This window comes from Bidens hawaiensis, unplaced genomic scaffold (genome assembly GCF_021521415.1).
Source record: "Bidens hawaiensis isolate Kalapana, Puna unplaced genomic scaffold, B.hawaiensis_p1.1 tig00001236_1, whole genome shotgun sequence".
Lineage (NCBI taxonomy): Eukaryota > Viridiplantae > Streptophyta > Magnoliopsida > Asterales > Asteraceae > Bidens > Bidens hawaiensis.
Genome location: NW_027491070.1, coordinates 3,499,052 through 3,520,914, shown reverse-complemented (window position 1 = coordinate 3,520,914; position 21,863 = coordinate 3,499,052). Strand labels below are relative to the sequence as shown.

The 21,863-nt window shown below is 41.3% G+C and overlaps 1 pseudogene; it reads left to right on the top strand.

Moving 5' to 3' along the window:
• The first annotated feature begins 10,144 nt into the window (after positions 1 to 10,144).
• LOC143567871 (E3 ubiquitin-protein ligase ATL42 pseudogene) lies at positions 10,145 to 11,556 on the top strand (annotated as a pseudogene).
• Positions 11,557 to 21,863: the final 10,307 nt, after the last annotated feature.

The following is a 21,863-nucleotide window of genomic DNA, read 5'->3' as shown; positions in this document are numbered from 1 at the left end:
ACTGTTTATCATTTGCCTTGCCACCAGGTCTATCCCGACCATGGTATGTGTTTAGCCAAGATTACACCCACTCGACCTCCAGTCGAGTTTAGCGTTGGGTGGGGTTTGTCAAACCCAGTAGTACTACTCAACAATGACTCGCTATTATCCAATATTAAACGGTTCGATGTGAATGAAGGACTTTAGTTAACGCGTTTGCCACTTAGTCTTTGCAAGTGATATATAATCTATATTAACAAAATCTTAAATGCGTTTTCGGAGTATGTTATCTCCCCCAAGTGAAAAGCGTTTGAAAACAGTTTAAAAAGGGGTAAGTGAACTCACTGTTTGCGAAGTATTCCCAAAATAGTTCACCAAGATGCGCGTCACAGAAAAACTCTCTCTAGCGTTCTAAAACAACAAAGAGATTTTTCTAAGTGTCGGAATATTATCGAGTCTCTAGACCCGGCACACAATACCTATGCACACAACATGTTTCGTGTTTCGTTTGTGAATCGTGTGTGACTTTAACAAGTGTATTTGTGATACGTTACATGTGTGAGCAATTATTTACGTGTCATGTATTCATAATGTACATCACTAGCAATTACTCCCCGTAAGGGCAATTTGGTCAACACATAACAATTAACTAGCAATTATTCCCCACGAGGGCAATTTGGTCAAATCATGACAATCAATTAGCAATTATTCCCCGCAAGGGCATTTTGGTCAAAACACGACAATTAATTAACAATCATTCCCCTCAAGGGCAATTTGGTCAAAACACGATAATAAATTAGCAATCACGTTGTTTCATGCAACTTTCACAAAATTCAGCAACTAGTTTCTTAACGACAGAATTCTACTTGAAAAAACTAGTCTACCCCACCGATCATAGCATCACAATTAATTTACCAAAAATCATCACAAAAGCATATATGTCTTAGGTTTCTAGAAAATATTTTATTATATTTTTATTCCACATAGGTTTCTCACAATAATCAAATCATTACAGCAAACTCATAACAGTCAAATTCATGCGCAAGAGAATGTTATTTGAAATTCCCGTTAAATGAAAAATCCAATAAATGCAAGACCACTTGGGTTAGGTTCCTAACTCAACAAGTCAACTTCCAGAAGTGAAACCAACCCAATTGGTCTCGTAGTTCATGAGATATAACATTTACAAAACAACCTAACAGCAGGTCTAACAACTCAGCTTTGCACAACGTTTTTGTAAAATCATAAAGGTTAACTTTTACACGTCCAAAAATTGCAAATTTATATTATTTAGAAACTAGACTCAACCTAGTTTACTGTAGTATCAATAATCTCAACCAATTTTCACATTTACACCCCGTTACAGTCAATTGAACATCAACAACACAATCTGTCCAGAAACTGTTTGCAACAAAACTCAACATATTAACCATTTATAAACCATAATTCCTTCATATAACATCCTAGACACCATAATCACTATCCATGCACATCAATTACACATTACATCCATGGTTAGGGTTTTATTTGAATTCAAAATCAAGAGCACAACGATTAACATGTAATAATACCAATTCTAGTTATCATATCACAATCAATCCATCATCAAAATCAAGATAAAACATATGAACACATATACATATGAAAATCGGACCTAGGGTTTACAATTATACCTTCAAAAACACCAATACAAGCAAGAGGAAGGTAGAAGGTGGCTAGAAACGGATGTAAGATGCTTCAATTGTGAAAGACCAAGATCAAAATCAAGCAATATGTGTGTGTGTGTGTGAGCCGATCGTGAAAGGGAGCAAGGGGGGGGGGGGGCTGCCGTCGTTTGATGTGAGGGAGAGAAAGAGGAGAGTTAGGGTTTTTACATATTAATAATAATATAATACACTTTGGTCCCTCAACTTCTAGTTTGTTCTTTCCTAGCTTAAATTAACTACTTTGCATATTGAGTTAACATTGTAATAACATGTTATCACATAACACATAAGTCTAACACAAAATTATCACATAATTATTGTTTTGACGTTTTTTGTTTATCCACCAATTGTTTGCGTCACCTCGTTTGCGTTTCGGTGCAATTCCCGAAAGACTACACATGTAGTAAGTGTCAAGCATCATTTAAACCCTAGTTTAAATGTAATGAGGTGTGCGTTATAGATTCAATGATCTTAAGTTTGAATTGACGGAGTTGAGTTAACGGAGTTAACCTGAAATTGACGATTGTCACATCATTCCCATGTTAAAGAATTTTCGTCCCGAAAATTTGAGTCAAGTCGGGATGAGTGTCTGAAAAAGTAAGAAAAAAATTTTCAGTTTGTCATATCATCCCCTAGTAGAAAGAAATTTCGTCCCGAAATTTAATTCATACCTCCGGTGATTTCTGACGGTTTGTCGGGTTTCGCGGTTTTCTGTGTTTGGTCAGCCCTTCAAAAAGGTGAGGATACTTTTTCATCATTTGATCCTCGCGTTCCCACGTGAACTCCGGTCCACGTCTTGAGTTCCAACGGACCTTAACGATTGGAATTTTGCTGTGCTTGAGTGTTTTGGTTTCCCAATCCAAAACTTCAACTGGTTCTTCAATGAAGCGTAGCTGTTCATCAACTTGCAGTTCGTCCAAAGGGACTACTTGGGTTTCATCAGATAGGCATTTCTTCAAATTGGATACGTGGAATACATTGTGTACACTGCTGAGTTCCGCTGGTAAGTCCAGCCGGTACGCCACTAGACCAACGCGTTCTGTTATCCGGTAAGGACCAACATATCGTGGGTTGAGTTTGTTTCGCTTTCCAAAGCGAACCACACCTTTCCAAGGTGAGACTTTGAGTAACACTCGATCGTTCACTTGAAATTCGAGAGGTTTTCGGCGCTTGTCGGCGTAACTCTTTTGGCGCTGCTTTAATACTTGCGTGGTAGCTGTTATTATACGAAAACTCTACCAAAGGTAAGTGAGGTTCCCAACTTTTTCCGAAATCCAACACACATGCACGCAACATGTCCTCTAAGGTCTGAATAGTTCGTTCACTTTGCCCATCCGTCTGAGGATGGTATGCTGTTCTCATATCAAGACGGGTGCCTAGTGCGCTTTGCAGTGACTTCCAAAAGTGCGAAGTGAAACGGGAATCTCGATCAGAAATGATTGAGACAGGCACTCCGTGTCTAGACACTACTTCTTTCATGTAGACGCGAGTCAGTCTTTCCATTTTGTCCGATTCCTTAATCGCTAAAAAGTGTGTCGACTTAGTCAACCGGTCAACGATCACCCGGATGGTATCGCATCCCGTCGGTGTCTTAGGTAATCCCGTGATGAAGTCCATTGAAATGTGTTCCCATTTCCACATTGGAAGTTCCGGTTGTTGCAGTAGACCAGATGGTTTCTGGTATTCTATTTTGACTCTGGCACAAGTCAAGCATTTGCTCACGTAGGTGGCAATGTCGGCTTTCATGTTCGGCCACCAGTAAAGTGCCTTTAAGTCATGGTACATCTTATCTGAGCCAGGGTGGATAGAATATCGGGACTTGTGTGCTTCGTCCATCACTAGAGTTCTCAACTCTCCGTATCGTGGAACCCAGATCCGGTTCTCAAAATATCGGACCCCGTCCGATTTGGCTTCAAGTTGCTTGTTCATGCCCCGCATGAGTTCTGATGGAAGATTATCATCTTTCAAAGCTTCGAGTTGCGCCTCGCGAATTTGATCAGGTAAGTTGGCATGAATCGTGAGTTGCAATGCTCGCACTCGCCTGGGTTTATCAGTTTCTTTCCTGCTGAGAGCGTCGGCCACTACATTGGCCTTGCCAGGGTGGTACTTGATGGCACAATCATAATCCTTAAGCAGCTCGACCCAACGACGCCGTCGCATGTTCAGCTCCTTCTGATCGTAGATATGTTGGAGACTCTTGTGGTCGGTGTAAATGGTAAACTTGATACCGTACAAGTAATGCCTCCATATCTTAAGGGCAAACACCACAGCTCCGAGTTCCAAATCATGGGTCGTGTAGTTCTTCTCGTGAACCCGTAGTTGTCGAGAGGCATAAGCTATAACATTCTCGAGTTGCATCAGCACACAACCGAGACCTTGTATCGATGCGTCACAGTGTACCTCAAAATTCTCCGTTCCCTCGGGAGGGCTAGAATAGGGGCGCTACGGAGTTTGGTTTTCAACAGTTGAAAAGCGGATTCTTGCGCGTCACCCCAATTGTACTTAGTACCTTTGTGAGTCAAAGCGGTGAGGGGTTGAGCTATCTTTGAAAATCCCTCGATGAAACGCCGGTAGTAGCCGGCCAGTCCTAGGAATTGCCGCACCTCAGTCGGAGTCTTAGGTGCTTCCCAGTTTTTGATGGCCTCTACATTACCGGGATCGACATGGATACCGTTCTCGTTGATCACATGTCCTAAAAAGTGAACCTCGCGAAGCCAAAATTCGCATTTCGAGAGCTTAGCGTACAGTTGCTCCTTCTTCAATAATTCCAGAATTACCCTTAAGTGCTCTTCGTGGTCAGCCTCATCCTTGGAGTAGACGAGAATATCATCAATAAACACAATCACAAACTTGTCGAGGTACGCCTTGCATACTCGATTCATAAGATCCATAAATACGGCTGGTGCGTTGGTTAGGCCAAAAGGCATAACCGAAAACTCGTAGTGACCATACCGTGTTCTGAAAACCGTCTTTGAAATATCTTCCTCGCGCACTCTTAGTTGATGGTAACCAGACCGCAGATCGATCTTCGAGTAGTAACTCGATCCTTGGAGTTGGTCAAACAGATCATCAATTCGGGGTAAAGGATAACGGTTCTTGACCGTCACCTTGTTCAACTCCCGGTAGTCGATGCACATGCGGAAAGTCCCGTCCTTCTTTCTGACAAATAAAACAGGGGCTCCCCATGGTGATGAGCTAGGTCGGATAAAACCCTTATCCAACAAATCCTGCAACTGAGTGGACAGTTCCTGAAGCTCCGCCGGTGCGAGCCGATACAGGGCTCGTGCTATGGGTGCTGCACCGGGTGTCAACTCTATTTGGAATTCGACTTGACGAATATGAGGGAGTCCCGGCAAATCCTCCGGGAAAACTTCCGGGAAATCCCGCACAATCGGTATATCTTCAATTCGTTTCTCCTCCGCGGGTTTCTCAACAATATGCGCTAAAATTGCCGGATGACCCTTTCGTAGATACTTCTGCGCCTTCATGAGGGTAATGACGCTGGTGGTCATGCCGCTTCTTTCGCCTCGGATCGAAATGATCTCGCCGGAAGGGGTAGTAATGTGGACTATCTTGCCATAACATATAATCTCCGCTCGCTTCTCGGATAACCAGTCCATGCCGACAACGACATCAAAACTACTAAGCGTAAAAGGAATAAGGTCGATATCAAAAACATGACCTGACAGTTTCAACTTACATCCCGCAAGTACATGAGTCGTTACTATAGTCTTACCGTCAGCTAATTCAACAGGAAACTTAGCATCTAACGGGGTTGGAGTTAGGTCTAAGAGTTGACTAAAGGCTTTCGACACAAAACTCCTATCAGCTCCAGTGTCAAACAATACAGAAGCAAAACAATCGTTCACAGGGAACTTACCAGTCATCACGTACGGATCATTGCGGGCTTGACCCGACCCAATAACAAAAGCTCTTCCTTTACCATTGTTTCCACCACCACTGCCACTTCTATTACCTCCATTGTTGTCGTTCTGTTTCAGCTTAGGGCAGTCTTTCTTAAAATGTCCCTCTTGTCCACACTCAAAACATCCCTTGGTTGTCATGGGTGGTTTAGGAGCACCTTTTGCCGCAAGGTCTCCTCTACATTCCTTTGCTTGGTGACCCATCTTTCTGCATCTCAGACACTTGACACGGTCACACGGGCCAGCATGATGATAGTTGCACCTGTTGCACTACGGATATTTCCCAGCATATCCGCTCGAACCCTGCCCGCTACCGTTGTTATTGTTGTTGTGACCCTGATTGTTGAAGCTCCGAATGGGTTCGGGCTTACGGTAGTGGTGTTGCTGAGGGGGGTTCGAGGATGAGGATCTGGTGTTGTCAAACTTTCTCTTTCCATTGCTCGGGTTGTTGTTGCTGTTGTCAGTAATCGGGTTGTCACGGGCTTTAGTGGTTGAACCTCTAGGTGGTAACGCCCCTTGGGTCACTGCTTGATCTGTCAGCTTGTGAGCTAACCGGATCGCTTGTTGTATCGTGGCTGGTCTGGATGACGTCACCATGCCCTGAATTTGCGGTGCTAACCCATCAATATACATTTCAATCCTCTTACTCGGCGGGTCTACCATCCGCGGACACATCACAGCTAACTCGTGAGAACGGGTAGTGTAGGCTTCGATTTCCGAACCCACCATCTTCAATGACCAAAATTCTGACTCCAACTTTGCAATCTCCTCTCTTGGACGGTACTCTTCTCGCATCATGTTTTTGAACTCCTCCCAGTTCATCGCGTTAGCTAGTTCCAATCCAAGAATCTGTACGTTCGAATTCCACCAAGTGAGGGCAGAATCTTCAAGTGTTCCAGCAGCAAATTTGACCCTACTAGCAAATGCCGACTCGGCCTTCTCAGCCCAACGCAAGAAGCCTATAGCTCCCTCAGTGCCCTTAAACGTACTGGGCTTGTAGTCAAGGTAATTCTTGAAGGTACACGTTCCTATTGGACCTCCAGCCTAGTTCTGTACATGTGCGGCTAGAGCAGCCGCCGCGTGGTCATTCAGCAGAGTTTGGAGTTCTGCTGCAGTCAGGTTGATGTTACCACGTCCGCGTCCAGCGTTTCTTCCTGCCATTTCCTAGAATCACAACATAAAATGTTAAACATGAATTTTTCTTTCATATGCAACACGCCATAGGCGGGAAATTTCCTCCGGTTCCTCTTCAGGCTCTGCCTCAGGTTCGGCTGCGTTCTGAGCAACTTGCATTTGTAAGACATCGCAACGCTCTAAAGCTATCTCGGTTCGAGTCCTTGCAACTTGGAGTTGCTCTTGCAAGTCTATCATCTTGGCTTGCATCTTTCATAATCTTCATCTGTTGATCACTAGCCTCTTGCATTTCCTTCATGGCCGCTGTCATGCGGGAAATTTCCTCCTTAGTCTCGGTTCCATCTTTTTAACAGTCCGGAAACGTTCGCTCTCGTATAGCGCATGTAACCCACGTCACGCTCCATGCATGAAACAACAGCTGTGAGAACTCGCTCTATAGGTTCGGTTATGGGTGGTAGGGTGTTGGGGTAAGCAGGATGGTTCGGGGGTGGTAATGGGGGAACTTGTTCACGATAGATCATACGTCTGATCATATTAGGGTACCAATCCCAGCTAACTTCGTTTTCGTACATGCCTCCGGATAAGCGATACCTCTTCGGTGCAGGAGCTTCGAGTTCCGGGACTACATGAGGTGGCGACGAGGTAGTTAACTGCGATTCCTTCCCATGAGCATGAGTCATCTGATCGGATGATGATGATGATAGCGTCGACATCTCTACAGGTTAGCCGTGTATGCGCGCGTATGAGTGAAATGGGTAAAGAGATAAGATAACAAAGACTACACAAATCTATGCAGTGCGTATCATTATAACTAATGGGTCGTCGCGGTTATAGTCTAGTATGCATGCAGCTTCTAGTTCGCTATAACCAATGGCTCTGATACCAATCTGTCACACCCTCAAAATCCACTAACGGAGTTTTACCGTCAGAGGGTGTGAACTAACAGGATCGGAATCATTAGTTATAATCAAACCATAAAAACTTTTAGATGAAATTAAGTGCTGAAGCGTAAAAACCGAAAGACAAAAGTTGCGTCACGCAGGACGACTTAAAACCCCATATCAACAGTTAAAAATCAGTTTGCATAAACAAAAGCGTTTCAGATAATGCATGATCCTATACCGCGCGCCCGCCTCGGCTACCTGAGAATAACATACTAAAAGTGTCAACACGGGGTTGGTGAGTTCACAAGTTTATATAAAATAAAGCGTTTAGCGTTTTGCGTTTCAGCGTTTTGCGTTCAGCGTTTTGCGTTCAGCGTTTTGCGTTACCAGATAGTGTTATGTCAATTATATATCTATAGGTAGCTAGCCTATAAAACAAGTATTACTAAGTGTTCGACACCGAAGCTGATTGTTTATCATTTGCCTTGCCACCAGGTCTATCCCGACCATGGTATGTGTTTAGCCAAGCTTACACCCACTCGACCTCCAGTCGAGTTTAGCGTTGGGTGAGGTTTGTCAAATGAAGGAGGGATAAAACGAGTTTGATTCGCTTAATGTTAAGTTCGCTTAACACTAAGTTTGCTTACAGTAAGTTCGCTTAATGTTAAGTTCGCTTATTGTTAAGTTCGCTTAATGATAAGTTCGCTGGAGTTAGCAAATTAGAAAGTAAATTAAAAACCTAATGAAAAATGTGTTAAGACAGCTCGACCTCAGCCAGGGGCTCTGCCCCTTGGACCCTGCTAGGGGCTGCCGCCCCTAGACCCCGCTGCCAGGGGCGCTGCCCCCGGACCCCCCTTCGTTGTGGGTTATATAAAGATAGAAATACAACATGAGTAGTAGTAGTAGTTAATTGATACATGTAAATATTATACAGTTAGCCGTGCACAGCTCAAGAAGGGAATAACGATTAACGGAGAGCGTAACAGGATTCAGGTGAGTTTCTAGCCCCACTTCCTTGTTATGTTTTCGGGGCTGTGTGCATACTCGATGTGATAGTTAATACACTTATCTTAAGTGGTAAGTGTATGCCTTGTATGATTTATGTATGATGATTGTTTGACGGTACGTGAACAATCTTCGGATATTGCATGTACCGTCAGGTGGTAGTTAAGATATGATTGATAAGTATGATGAAAGATATGATGTATTTATGAATATATGATGTATGCATAATGTATGTATGTTATGATGATGGTACGTGAACGCTCTTCGGAGATTGCACGTATTGTCAAGGAAAGTATGTATGAACAGGTACGGTACAGTTACACGAAACAAAGGGACCAGACCCTAATAATATCTGTGATGTTAGGGACCAGACCCTTATAATATCTGTGATGTCAGGGACCAGACCCTAATAATATCTGTGATGTCAGGGACCAGACCCTAATAATATCTGTGATGTTAGAGACTAGACCCTTATAATATCTGTGATGTCAGGGACCAGACCCTAATAATATCTGTGATGTTAGGGACCAGACCCTTATAATATCTGTGATGTCAGGGACCAGACCCTTATAATATCTGTGAGGTTATAGGGCGAAAGGCTCTTTAAAACGTATGATTATGTATGTAAAGAAAGTATGAAGGTAAGAATGAAAGTATATGCACTTGTGTGTGTATGAAAGAAAGTTAAGAGGTTAAGTATGAAATGTAAGAAGGTATTGTATGAGTATGTGATTAACTAGAACTCACTCAGCGTAGCTGACTTTTAGTATGCACGCAGGTGAGTAGAATGAGGCAGGTAGCTTGAGGAGGACACATGGTAGAGTTGGACGAAGCTAGCATCTGAAGATTTTACTATGATGTTTTATTTTAAAAGACTATGTTTTGTTTTTAAATGACTATGAATGCTCGATAAGACAAGAATTAGGGTTATGGAATGTAATGGTTTGAATGTTTTCAATGTTCCGCGAATGTTTTATTTAACTCTGATATTTAGAACTGCGTTTATGAGTAAATCCAACGTTAAAGTAGGGCTACCGGTAACGGGGCATTACACGAGATCAAGACAAAAACCTTGAGTTCAAGATAACTCGATCTCAAACTCAAGTTGAAGTCACACTCGCTTATGTTTAACTAGTCAAGCTATCGCTTAACTTGCCTTTTTTTGTGCCATTGAGCCTAAAAACACTTGAAATTTACATTAACTTTTGTCAAATGTATAACGCTATAGTCATTTTCTATACCCCTCCCCTCACGTCCATGGTGAATTTCATCGAGGCCAAGCCACCCTGAACGTTGTTAATCTCAGCGTTGCCAAGTCAGGCCGGGCCCACCCCGGTGGCACCCCACCCCCCACCCACAAATAAATCAAAAATTTGCCTCTCATTTTGATTTTGAAGCCTTCATTTCCAAACAAAAGTTTGAAAAAATAGTATTTAATTAAAGGTTTATAATATATTATATATATATATATATAATATAATAAAGTGGAAACCTATTCAAAAGTCATTACATACTCACTGGTCAGTTGATCACTAAAATTAAAATAATTTTTTTTTGGGTCTCAAGATATAAATAAACCAAATAAATGTCAAATACAACACTTAAAAAGTAAACCCTCTTTGCACAAAAAAAGCCATGAACTTTCCGGCAAGAAACCTGCCGGAGTTTCTTCAAATTCCGGTGACCAAACAACACAACCATATTATCATCATAACCTTCATCATATCTGTAATCATCATCACTCCTAACCCAACACTATCACAATCTTTATCGAACTCTCGGACCGATGATATTAATTCAAACTCACCGGATTCCACCACTAATTTCCAACCAAGTTTAGCCGTTGTTATCGGAGTTCTTGCCGTCATGTTTTCGTTAACATTCTTAATTTTAGTCTATGCAAAATGTTGTCATAGACCCTCTTCTCTTCAATACTTGAATCAAGAAAACTTTGGTGGTTTATTACCTAGGTCAGTTTCTAGGGTTTCTGGTATCGATAAAACTGTGATCGAATCGCTCCCATTTTTCAGGTTTTCAACGTTAAAAGGTTTGCGAAACGGGTTAGAATGCTCCATTTGTTTGTCTAGATTTGAAGATGTAGAGATGCTACGATTGTTGCCTAAATGCAAACACGCGTTTCATATCGATTGTGTAGACCGGTGGCTTGAGAAAAACTCGGGTTGTCCACTTTGTAGGTGTAAAGTAAGCGAAGAGGATGTGACGCTTTTCACATATTCGAGTAGTTTTCAGTTTTTAAATAATGAATCAGCTCGTGAAGGTTCGAACTTGGAGTTGTTTGTTGAAAGGGAAGGATCCACAAGATTTGGAAGTCGAAGAAGTGTCGAAAAGAATGAAAGGATCGAAGACGACGAGTATGATGATGATCAAGAGATGTTGCACAAGTTTAATCATAGGATAATAATATCTGATTATGAGCATGGTTTAATAGGGAAGAATAGATGGAGTAGTTTGAGTTCATCTGATCTTTTGTTTTTAAAATCCGAAATGATTACTTCTTTGTCAAGTAACCGGTTCGATCCTTACCCGCCTACCAAAATTACATGTGTGCATAATGATCAAGTGATCAAGATCAAGGAAGAAATCAAAAGAAAAAGGGAATTTGAGAAAAAGATCAAGAAACGAGAGCTTGGTATCGAAACATCCAACGAGGCGAAATCAGCGAAGCTCGTCGGGGAACGATCGATGTCCGAGATTATAGTCCATTCAAGGTTTCTTGGTGTTGAAGAATCAAGTAATAAGGAAGCTAATTGTGGTGGGATTAGGGCTAAAGAAGAGAGATTAAAGAGATTATGGCTACCTATTGCTAGAAGAACTATTCAATGGTTTGCTAATAGAGAGGTTCAACAACAACAAATTAACACAATATCTCAAGCTTAAGTTATAGATTTACCATTTTATTAAGGAAATATACTGTATACTTTTTTATTGAAATTTATTTGGTATGTATAGCAAAATATAGAGTTTAAATATCCTTTTTCTCTTAACATATAGTTATAACTGAATTGCATTAATATATTGTTCACTACATATGTTTTTCTGTATATTTGTGCTTAACTAATCAACTAAAGGTGCTAAATAAAGAAATGAGCTTTAAAGCGGTAGTTTAAATACAAGAAAGTAGCTAGTAGCTGTTTTGAAAAATAAAATCAAAGGAGCCAAAATTAATTTGGTATAAAAGAATCAATTAAAGGAAACATAATTATTTCCGAAATGATTTTTATGGATTTTATGTAACAAATGTTATGTAAGATGATATATTTTAATATAAACTTATGCTTTCCTAAAACCGCCTGACATAAATTAAACAATATCTTTTTGAAGCTCCAAATGGGCAATCGTCATGCAAGAACATGTTAACATGTTATGACATCTTTTTGTGATCAGTTTTATGTGTTACAGCTAGTTTTGTTTTATCAAATATTAATTAGCATTACAAAATTTGTGTTTAATAAAGAATAATTCTATTCAGAAAACTCCACAAATTATATAATAACTTATAGGTGTTGGATGAAAGATAATCCATATATATTGAGAGAGGGATTAGAAATAGTTGTTAAATATTTTTTCTATTGTATTATATATTCTTTCTTTCTACTCCAAAACACAATTAAGTGATACATATTTGAACATTCCTACCTGTTTTCAAATTATCATTATAACTTCTCAACTTTACATTTATCATCGTCGTCGTCGTCGTCATCATCATTATCATTATCATCATCGTACTCCGTATATCCCACTAATAACAAAGTTATGTTAGGGTCTGAGGAGGGTAAGATGTAAACAGTCTTACCTCTACCTTTTAGGAATAGAGAGACTGCTTCCGGTGAAACCCTCGGCTCGATAGTAGTTTTGCATCAAGCCTTGGACATAAGACACATAACACTCAACCATCGGAACACCACCAATTGGTGCATGTACCCTTGTCTAGCTTTCGGCTATCAACGCCACCACATGATGCCTGATTAACCTTCCGCCACTTTTAACGTTATTTTCACGAGATTAGTAAAATCACATCAAATTAGTGCAATTTCACTTTTGTCCACCCGAGGGTACACACATATATACATTATATACGCGCACCGCAAGCAGGGAATATAAGGAATCGACCTCGTGTGAATAAGGAATCAACCCTTCATAGAAAACCATAATCTTCACCATTCATTAAGCAATATATTTAAGAAAACTTTTTTTTAGAAAAAAATCTTCAGCATTTTTATTTTCTACAAATAAATTGTTATGATTATTTGCAGGTAATAGTTATGCATTAATCTTATAAATTGATAAATTACCACATTAACAATATTATCCTATAGCTTTACATTGTATTTAATAGACTAATTCCACGCCATTATAGTTAAAGGGCGTCGTCCTCAACATTTTAAACTATTGTGACACTATTCGTCCAAAAAACGACTTTGAGGACTCATTAAACAAATACATCAAGACCAGTTAATATTCAATGTCACAATAAGAAAATGCTGTTTACTCGATCGTCACATCTATCTTAATTTTAGCTTTGTCACCATGTTTCCAATGCTTTGTAAGTATTCTAAAAGTCAAGAATTCAACTCACATGACAATTAAATCAATAACAAAATATCTATTGACATTTTAGTTGGTCAATGTTTGGAGTAATGCCTAATATAAAACTACATGTTTCAATATACTAAATGGTGTGACTGTATTTAGTTTATATATATTTTGTATGTTTAGTTTGTATATCTAGTGTGTATTAATTTAATTAGGTTTTTTTACAACGTTTGGAACTATCTTCGTTACCCGAGCTAGCCTTTCTGAGAGTAAATGTCAATCATCCATATTAATTTTGACGCTCTAAGTTTGACTCACCAAATAACACCATCAAATAGGAAACCCATCACTATGAAAAAACCTCTTTGAGTCAGGTTTCGAACCCAAGACTTCAAACATCCCAGGTCTTAACTATCACCCCTGTCATTGTATCCAAAGGCCAATTAGAGTGTATTTAGTTTGTACTTTGTACACCTAGAATTACAATAAATAAGCACTCATCATAACGATTAAAATATAAATGCAGGAAGTTATAACTAATTAAAAATAAGTTTAATAGTCAAAGACCACGGGCTGATAAAAGTTATGGGCTTCTGCCTACTAAGATGGGCTACCACATGCTTGTTAGAACTTAGAACCATTGATAGTTGCCTAAGTTGGATATATTCACTATTCACTAATGCTAGTCAAGTTTGGCTGAAATATAAACACTAAAACACATACTGCAAAAGAATAATTATATAATTACAAATATTTCCAAATAATATATATTAAGTTACAAAAAGAATAAATAAAGAATTAACAAATAGTAAATGGGTCGAATTTGTGTTGAAAAGTTTCTCACGAGCTAAACTTAAGCTTTGATAAATTAAACAAGTCACGTTTGAACTCAACTGCCGTTTTTATTTATTAAACTCCACTATGAGTTTTAGTTGTGTCAAACATCATTTAAGCTAGGTGTAGCAAGGATAAAAATAACATAGTTATATACAAAGACGCTTTTATAAACCCCAAGCTAGCTTTAAGTTATATGCATTTAGACATTAGCATTTGTAGTCAAATACATGTATTTAGCTACTTTTACTGATATTCTTTTTACATGCATTAACCTGACAACCAAATTCCAACATGTAGAAAATACCATCAGTAAATAATCCATATGTCTATACCTACAAATCGGTTAGTTGAAAACCGGTTATTTTCAAAACCAATTAGTGATACGATCAAATAACCGGTTAATCAGGTCGGGTACTAACTGGTTTGAGACAAGAAACCCCTACACGGTATAACCGCTTTCGGGTATAACCGAACCGGTTAACCGGTAAATAACCGGAAAAAAACGGTTTTAAAAAACAATTAAAAAAAATAACCAGTTCGGTTAACCATTTTGTAACCGGTTTCGAAGATCAATAATATAAGCCGGTATCTAATCGGTGGTTAGAAACGGGTATAAACCAGTTAGTGGTGGACGGGTTAGTAACTTTAGGATTTCGGGTTGGAAATTGGAATAGGTTAAGAGCCGGTTAACCGGGTTGGCTGTGCACCTCTATCTATACCCAACCGAACCCCTATCCGACTCAACTTTTATAGTGCCCACATTGGAAGGCAAACAGACCGACCAGGCTAGTAACCATCACACGAACCAACGACTAAACCCGATAAACGGTTTCCACCGCAGCATGGAACATGATTTAACTTTGTTGACCATTTTCATATGCATTGACAAATGTTCAGATTTGTTTAAACGATAAATTTTAATTAATATATTATTAACAAAGACATAACAAACTTAATTAACTTATGTGTAGTTATTTGATTAATTAAATAAAATTGACTCTTTTTCTATTGATAGGAAATAGAAAGTTTCAAGATGACCAATTTGTTTGCCTAGTGTTTCGTCATTTACTTACACATGACCACAAAGAATTTTCCACTTTATTGAGTGACTGACATCAACTTGAAAACATACCCACATAACATTCTAAAATTAAGCCAACACATCAACTATAAAGATGCGAAAAACTGTCAGATCAAATAACAAAAATTCTTAGAACCCAATGGCTTCAATCAAACTAGTTTTATCAGTCCTTCATTTATTATTTGTATCTTCTGTTCTTTCACAGAATTTCATTGAAATTGAGTGTCAATGTAAAGATGGCAAACCGTTCAATTGTCCAGCTGACAAAGACTCAGGTCCACGATTGACAGGAGGCGCATCGCCACCACCAGCACCAACTCCTAGTCCTCCTGGAGGTGACGATCCAAAACCCGCTCCTTGTCCTCCAGGAGGCAAAGCTCCATGCCCTCCGGGAGGCGGCTCACCATGCCCACCCGGGGCACCATGCCCTCCGGGAGGCGGCTCACCATGCCCACCCGGGGCACCATGCCCTCCAGGAGGCGGCTCACCATGCCCACCAGGATCACCATGCCCTCCGGGAGGCAAAGCTCCATGCCCTCCGGGAGGCAGCTCACCATGCCCACCCGGAGCACCATGCCCTCCAGGAGGCGGCTCACCATGCCCACCGGGATCACCATGCCCTCCGGGAGGCAAAGCTCCATGCCCTCCGGGAGGCGGCTCACCATGCCCACCCGAGGCACCATGCCCTCCAGGAGGCGGTTCACCATGCCCACCCGGATCACCATGCCCTACGGGAGGCAAAGCTCCATGCCCTCCGGGAGGCGGCTCACCATGCCCACCCGGGGCACCATGCCCTCCGGGAGGCGGCTCACCATGCCCACCCGGAGCACCATGCCCTCCGGGAGGCAAAGCTCCATGTCCTCCGGGAGGCGGCTCACCATGCCCACCTGGAGCACCATGCCCTCCGGGAGGCGGCTCACCATGCCCACCAGGGGCACCATGCCCTCCGGGAGGCAAAGCTCCATACCCTCCGGGAGGTAATTCACCATGCCCACCGGGAGCACCATGCCCACCAGGTGGCAAACCTCCGTGCTCACCAGGAAGCAACACACCATGCCCACCCGGAGCACCATGCCCTCCAGGAGCACCATGCCCTCCGGGAGGAAAACCTCCATGCCCTCCGAGTAGCAACACACCATGCCCACCTGGAGCACCGTGCCCTCCGAGTAGTAACACACCATGCCCACCCGGAGCACCATGCCCTCCAGGAGGCAAAACTCCATGCCCTCCGGGTAGTAACACACCATGCCCACCTGGATCACCATGCCCGCCAGGAGCACCATGTCCACCTGGAGCACCATGCCCTCCGAGTAGCAACACACCATGCCCACCCGGAGCACCATGCCCTCCGGGAGGCAACTCACCATGCCCACCTGGAGCACCATGTCCTTCAGGAGGTAAAACTCCATGCCCTCCGAGTGGAAACACACCATGCCCACCTGGAGCACCATGCCCTCCCGGAGCGCCATGCCCACCTGGAACACCGTGCCCTCCGAGTAGTAACACACCATGCCCACCTGGAGCACCATGCCCTCCAGGAGGCAAAACTCCATGCCCTCCGGGTAGTAACACACCATGCCCTCCAAGTAGCAACACACCGTGCCCACCCGGAGCACCATGTCCTTCAGGAGGCAAAACACCCTGCCCTCCGAGTGGCAACACTCCATTCCCACCTGGAGCACCATGCCCTCCCGAAGGCAACACACCATGCCCACCAGGAGCACCATGCCCTCCGGGAGAAAACAAACCAATACCAATTCCATGCCCCCCAGGAAGCAACACACCATGCCCACCTGGATCACCATGCCCTTCGGGCGGCAACTCTTCTTGCCCACCTGCATGCCCTCCAGGGGGAAACTCTTCTTGCCCACCTGGAGCACCATGCCCTCCAGGGGGAAACTCTTCATGCCCACATGGAGCACCATGCCCTACGGGAGACAAAAAACCTATACCCATTCCCTGTCCTCCAGGAAGCAACACTCCATGCCCTCCGGGAAGTGACGCTCCGTGCCCAACAGGAGACAAAAAACCTATACCAATTCCTTGCCCTCAAGGATCTCAGTGCCCTGCGGGAGTCAAAGTTTGCCCTGCGGGAGGTAACACTCCATGCCCTCCGGGAGCTCCATGCCCTACACGAGGAAATAGTCCATGCCCTCCAAAAGGCAAAGCTGCTTGCCCCCCGAAAGACAACATTCCTTGCCCTTCTGGGGTCAGGACTCAATGCCTTTCAAGAGTCAAATCTTTAGCAGTCAAAGCTTGCGGAGGTAACACTCCATGCCCTCCAGGAGGAAACTGCCCCCCAGGAGCTCCATGCCCTCCGGGAGGAAACTGCCCCCCAGGAGCTCCCTGCCCTCCAGGAGTGAAAGCTTGCGGAGGTAACACTCCATGTCCATGCCCTCCTGGAGCTCCATGCCCTCCAGGAGGAAACTGCCCCCCAGGAGTCAAATCTTGCGGAGGTAGCACTCCATGTCCTCCCGGAGCTCCATGCCCTCCAGGAGGAAACTGCCCTCCGACTAGTAGAGCTTGCCCTGCGGGGGGTTGCACTCCATGCCCTCCTGGAGCCCCATGCCCGCCAGGAGGAAACTGCCCACCAGGAGCTTCGTGCCCTCCGACTAGTAGAGCTTGCCCTGCGGGAGGTTGCACTCCATGCCCTCCTGGAGCTCCATGCCCGCCAGGAGGAAACTGCCCACCAGGAGCTTCGTGCCCTCCGACTAGCAGAGCTTGCCCTGCGGGTGGTTCTTCATGCCCTCCGGGAGCTCCATGCCCACCAAGTTCTCCCTGCCCTCCAGGATCTCCGTGCCCTCCGACAAGCCAATCTTCATGTCCTCCAGGTGCTCCATGCCCCCCGAGAGGAAACACTCCATGTTCTCCAGGTTCTCCTTGCCCTCCAGGAGCTCCATGCTCTCCAGGAGCTCCATGCCCTCCAGGTGCTTCATGCCCAGGAGGCAAGGGATCTTGCTCTCCTAATTTTCGTTCCCGGGTTTTCTGAGTGGAAAAGAATAATTAAAAACCTATTGTCATTTCAAAAGGAGAAGGCTTTTATGGGCCCATTAAAATGGGTTTTCATGTGCTTATTAGGACTATGGATAGGTAGTTACTATTCATGTCAGGCTAAACTGAGCCGAGTTTAAAGGATTTTGAGTCCGACTAGAGCTAAATATAATAACTTTCATCCAATATAATAAAAATATATTACACAAGATTTATTATATGCAATTCAAAACATAACTAAAGTATATATAAATATAAATATAAAAATAAAATTAATCATATATAGGTTTAAATAAAGAAATAATTAATACTAAATGTCTCAAGCTTGAGGTTCAAAACTTTTGAACTCGTCTCGTTAATGTTTTAGTACTATGTTGTCTTTTAAGCATCTCAATCATCATTTACGTTAGATGTGACATGAATAAAGGCTTTTATAAAAGATGAAAAATGAAACTTCTGTAAAGAAAAAACAACAATTTAAAAAAATGTAAAAAGATACTAGCATGTCTTGGTATTTCTTTTAATGTGTGCAATGTGATTCTTGCTTTAAAGGTGATGTGTGTCATATCAAAGAATTTTCGATATCATTGTCACGTCACCGTTATCCTGCTTCCCTTTCTCATTTATATCTTCCTCACCTAGCGGCATGGTCCCGCTTGCTATTGATTTTGCGGTTTCACAAGAGTGGAAGCCAACGTTCCAATGCGATACCGATCGTGTGGCCAACACCTAGTCATTTTGCTTCCTCGCCTGAATGTCCCCCCCCCCCCCCCCCCTCTTCTCACCCTAACAAGTCATAAAAGTTAAAGATATATATGCATAGAAATATGATTAAAGTGATGAGCCATTGTTTTATGCGTACATCAATGTAGTTGTTATTTTGTTCTATTATATTAATGTTTTAATTTAATCAATTTTCCTAAAGTGTGGTAAAATATTGTCAAATTAAACATTTATCAAATTATAAATCCTAAAAAAAATACCAATTTGGACCCTCAAGTATGTTGTGCACTCAGGTGGAGCTACCCTTGTGGCTTGTGATACACTGATACATACATTACTAATACTAACGGCTCGGTTGGCCTGTTTTAATATAACTTGTAAGATGTTTAACTTGTAAGAAAACAAAACCTTAATTTTCTATCTACATTTTGCTGCTTCTAATCTGATCTCTAGTTCTCTGTAAATCCGCACATGTTCTTGCGCCAAGCATCTTGTTTAGGCTATCCAAATTGTTTGACCTTCGAAACCGTCGATGCTCGTTCGTTTTGGTTTGGCTTGTGAACAGTTTTAAGCCGGTAATAGTATTATTTTTCTTTTATTATTTATAGATGCATGAAAAAATGTAAAAAAATGGAGTACTTTATGATGTGGCCGATTATTCATGGATAGTAAATATATCATATCAATATTTTGCTACAACATAATGTGCATGCAAGTAATTGGAAGTTAAGCTATTTGCCTATCAAAAGTAATTTATCAATCAAGTGGTTTGAATCTCAAATGGATATAAACATGTATTAGGAAGGCATAAGATCATGTGGTGGTTATAACAAAAGTAATTTATCAATGTACATGACGTTTTTAGCGGCCTCACGATCCTGATCAACTCGATGTCATCTTCGTCATGATGGTTAAATATATCGGATTGTGACTAGAGCATCTTCGTTAGATAAATCCAATGTTGAAAAACCCGTATTAAAAAAGAAAAACATCAAGATCTGGTTTAGTACCCTCGCGGAGCCCTCTCTGGCGCTCATTGGCGAGCAGGATGTAGCGTTGTTCACCATTAAAACGTGCCAACATGGTGGCTTTGACGCCCCTCTCACCCACCCATAACACATACTAATAGTAATATTGCCGGTTTAATTGAAGATATTCATAATTTTCTAAGATAGAACTATAAAATTCACGTATCGAATGTATGTATGTATGTATGTATGTATGTATGTTTTCAGTCTCATGCTGTGGATATTCTCAAATGTACGAATAGTTTTAACGAGTTTATGGTGAATTTATAGTTTTTTTATGGTGAAATTGATTGACCTTGAATTATTTTGGTTGATGAAATTATGGTTCGACCATTGATCGCTTGAAATTCGAAATACAAGTACTTAATCGCTCGGGTAAAAATTTATGAGATTAATTGCAAACATATTGAGCAAAACTGTTTGAAAGATTACAATAATTTGGATATAATTATTTAGTAAAATTGAAGTTCTAAGCTTCTTTACGGTCCAACAGTATTTTCGAGATTGAAGAATCTACGGGGTTGACATATTTGCAAGGTAGCACTCAATTCCTTTGCCATATAATCATCATCATTAGATTGATTTATAGGAACAACCAAGACCACCGTAATGGCAACCAGACGACATGTTCTGAACATGATGCGGCTTTCTTAGCAGATTTCTTCAGTTCTTCTGAACAAGACGACATGTGTTTTGCTTTGAGTGGAGCGACTAGACGAATATCGGCTCTATACATTAGAATTTTAGTGCTCACACATGCTCAAGTATTATGGGCAGATGTAGTCTTAACTTATAATGAATTTTTGTTAAAAGGTTAAGAGGTTTTTCTCAAAGTTGTACATATTGGTGGTCAGTTTGAAAAACAAGTTATCTATAAGTATGATTGTGATTATCGGTGATATGTATTAAATTAAGTGTTTCTTATTATTGTTAACTTGCATGATAACTTACTTTTTCTGTAATGTTACAGTTTTGAATATTACAATGATAGTAATCTCATTATAGTTTCATTATGGTAGTAAAATAGATGTTATCTTAATTGAGTATGGAATGATATAGGGAAACAAAGATAAGGTTGGTAATGGCTTCTCTACTATAGCTTTGAGAAAAAGAAAATATAGAAGTTAGTGTGTTTTTAAGCAGTGTGGTTGGTATAATTGGCGAATATCATCCAACTTCATAGCATCAAATTGATGGTACTTTAAGAAAATACTTGGTGAATATGAGAGAAAACGCATTGGAACTTTTAATGAAGTCGGTCATTTTTATATTTACGAATTAAATGAGTTGTGTATTTATTTTAAACACATACGACTTTGGTTTAGAATACAAAAGAATATGTATTTGTTTTTTTGACGTTAAACTCCCGGCTACTTAATGAGTATAAAACTAGTTATATATATTAATGAAAAAAGGACAAACACCGGTTTACATCCAAACCCGAACCAATCCGTCTTTGCTCATTATAAATATACGTTCTTACTTACATGAACCACAAACCCAACCCACCCTGCATTGACTCATAATACTTTTACCTCAATTTTTTTTTGACTTATTTATATAATTACTTTTAACTAATCATAAAACTCAAATTAAGTATTATGTTCAAAATCAATAAAAATGATTTGATTCTCATAGGCTTTTCTCTATTAATAGGAATTGGAAACTTTCAAAATCACACAACCACAAAGTACTTCCACCTTTATTGACCCTCTTGACAACAAAACAAAATAAAGTGGCAACGCAAAAAATATAAAGATTTGAGAAGGAATGGTTCCAATCAAACTCGTTTTATCCCTCCTTCATTTGCTATTTTTACGTTTTGTTCTTGCACAGAATTTCATCAAAATTGAAGGTCAATGCAAAGATGGCAAGCCTTTTAATTGTCCAGCTGGCAAAGACTCAGGACCAAGATTGAATCCAGGAGGCACAACGCCAGCACCAGCTGCTAGTCCTCCACGAGGCAACAATCCAAAACCAGCTCCTTGTCTTCCGGGAGGCAACACACCATGCCCACC